At 63.3% G+C, this 2,722-nt stretch overlaps 1 pseudogene; it reads left to right on the top strand.

The window, feature by feature from the left end:
* Nucleotides 1-421: 421 nt before the first annotated feature.
* On the top strand, nt 422-1,786 carry LOC123572521 (suppressor APC domain-containing protein 2 pseudogene; annotated as a pseudogene).
* Nucleotides 1,787-2,722: the final 936 nt, after the last annotated feature.

Below are 2,722 nucleotides of genomic sequence, written 5' to 3'. Positions count from 1 at the left end.
ATGAATCATGGGTGTTTGTAGAACTGAACTGAAGTAGATTTTGTGCTAATGGAAAAAGCAATAGCCTGACGTATTTTGGAAAAAAATAATAATGCATTGAGTGGCTGTCATATCACATCAGTCTGACATCATGCTGAACACGCATGATGTTTCATGTATACTATAAAAATTATATAGCACATACACATCAGAAGGTGTTATTTTCAGATAGTTTGTGGTAGTAAAAAAAAAAAATTTCCCTATTAACAATTACTATAACAGGATTAAACAATTTTATTATGGTCATCTACTAAAATCTTATTAATGTGAAGTGTATTAAAAACCTTGGGAGTGCGCCTGGCCTGCCCCACCGTGGGGCCGCGCGGGGACGCTGGCAGGTGGACGCGTGGACCGAGCCCGGGCGCCCATGGTCGGGGCCGCGATGGCCCACGGAGCTGTATGCCTCCCGCTGCAGCCCGCGCGCAGCACAGAGGGGCTGCTGCGCGCCTTCCTGCAGAGCCTGCGCACGCTGTTCGACATCCTGGACTACCCGCGGAGCGGCTGCGGGCACCTGGGCGATATCCAGTCCCGCTGGCAGGGCGCCGACGCGCGAGAGCTGCCCCGCGGGGTCCTGGAGGGCCTGCGCGAGGTGGCCCGGCTACCTGACCTTACAGCGCTTAGTGGCCGGCCTGCGCACCGCGCTGCTGAGCGCCGACGGCGGTCCCGGGGACCCCAGGCACGCCCCGGCCCGGCCCGGCCCGGCCAGGCCCGGGGACCAGCCGCCGCAGCCGGCGCAGCGCCTGATGTTCACGCCGGCCGACGAGCCGCGGACGGTCCTGGAGAGGAAGCCCCTGCCCCTGGGCGTGCGAGCTTCTCTGGCCGGTCCCAGTGGCGCGGCCCGCAGCCTGGAGCAGTTGTGTGCCCCCGCCGAGGCGGCGTCCTGCCCCGCGGAACAAGAGCGGTCCCAGAGCGCGGCGCTGGAACGGAGCCGGAGCGCTGACGCAGGTGCAGGGGCCTGCAGGACCCTGGAGGCAGACTCAGGGGATGCCCCGCGGATCCCCAGTGCCCGAGGGGAACATCGGAGGCACACCATCACCAGCGGCATGCTCTGCGGCCTGCTGAAGTAGATGAAGGAGCTGGAGCAGGAGAAGGAGGTGCTGCAGGGTTTGCAGATGATGGCGCGGGGCCGCGATTGGTACCAGCAGCAGCTCCAACGAGTGCAGGAGCACCGGTGCCGCCTGGGCCAGAGCAGAGCCAGCGCCGACTTTGGGGCCATGGGGAGCCCCCGCCCACTGAGGCGGCTACTGTCCAAGGTACAGGAGGTGGCCGGGTGCCTGCGAGAGCTGCTGGCTGCAGCCTGTGCCAGCCAGGCCCTACCCACGTCCTCCTCCGGGCCGCCTGCTCTACCCTGACGTACAACTCGTCCCCGGGCTGTGAGCAGCAGACCGTTCTTATGCTGAAGGAGAAGAACTGACTCCTCACCCAGGAGGTGATCGAGAAGAGTGGGTACATTACGCAGCTGGAGCAGAAGTCGGCACTCATTAAGCAGCTGTTTGAGGCCAGCACCCTGAACAGGCAAGGCGGGGAGCCTCTGGACCCCACCTTCATCTTGCCAGTGTGGGCTGAGCAGGCCCACAGGGCCAGCCTGGCACTCTGCCCTTTGGGGCAGGCGCTCTGTCGCACCCAACCTCTCTGGCTGGAGACCCCCGGCAGGCCCAGGCAGGCCCGGAATGGGCGTCTTCCTGCACCCCTTGCCATCCAGGTTCCCCAGGCCTGTCCCCGGCTGGCCCCTACACCGAGTCCTTGACTCGGTTTTGGCTTCCGGTGCTAACATGGACTGAGGCTTTCTTGAGTCCGCATAGTCCGCAGCTACTACTGCCGCTGTCAGTGGACAGTGGACCCCTCCACCAGTTACCAGATCTCTGCTCGCCCCGGTTTCCAGTGGTGCTGCCCTGGGTCTCATCTCCAGTGAAAGGCTCTGCTCACGCCAGGCTGCACTTCTGACAATGGTGACAATGGCCAGCAGAGGGCGCTAGGCGGCACGGTTGCAGCGCTGAGACCGCGCTCCAGACCTGGGAGTTCCGAGGGCAACTTACCCCCACCTCAACCAGGGCACCAGGAGGTGCCTGTCGCTCGGATGGGAGCAAATGGAGGGGATGGGGAAGGCCTGTAAGCGGGGGTTGCCTGCCTGGCAGGGAAGCCCCAGGGATGGCGGTCGGACTTCAGGTCCCGACCGAGACTGAGAGACTCTGGCTGCAGCGGATCGGGGAGCCAGGTGGACTAGAGCTTGGCCTGCGTGTGCCTACCGAAGACCCCGCCGTGATGGTCTTCCTCATCCTGGCCAGGACGCTGCCCCACATTGAGTCCCACAGAACAACCTGTGAGCCTGGCTCCCCAGAGGCCCCTGTCCCCAGGAGGGGGATCAGCCTGGGCCCCCAGACAGTTTCCAGGCACGTCGTAGGGAGAGTCTGTCACCCCAAACTCAGGATTCCCAAGGTCTGGGGTCCTGCTCATCCCCCTTTCCTCCCACGCCCAGCCTGAACCCAGGTTTCATCCAGGAGAGGCCACTTCCCTCAGCCAAGGGAAAGGAGAACCCCCAGGGTACAGGAGGAGGCTGGGGCAGGTCACCTTGGGTGTCACTCCCTGTCCCCTTGCCCAGGCCCACTCCCGCTGGTGTTGGGGTATGCACTGGTGGGGGGCCCATGCTCAGCCCAGCCTGGAGGGTCCCAGTGCCACCAGAGCC

Source organism: Macaca fascicularis, chromosome 3 (assembly GCF_037993035.2).
Source record: "Macaca fascicularis isolate 582-1 chromosome 3, T2T-MFA8v1.1".
NCBI lineage: Eukaryota > Metazoa > Chordata > Mammalia > Primates > Cercopithecidae > Macaca > Macaca fascicularis.
Note: the sequence above shows the minus strand (reverse complement) of the source record. Positions and strands in the feature narration are given on the sequence as shown.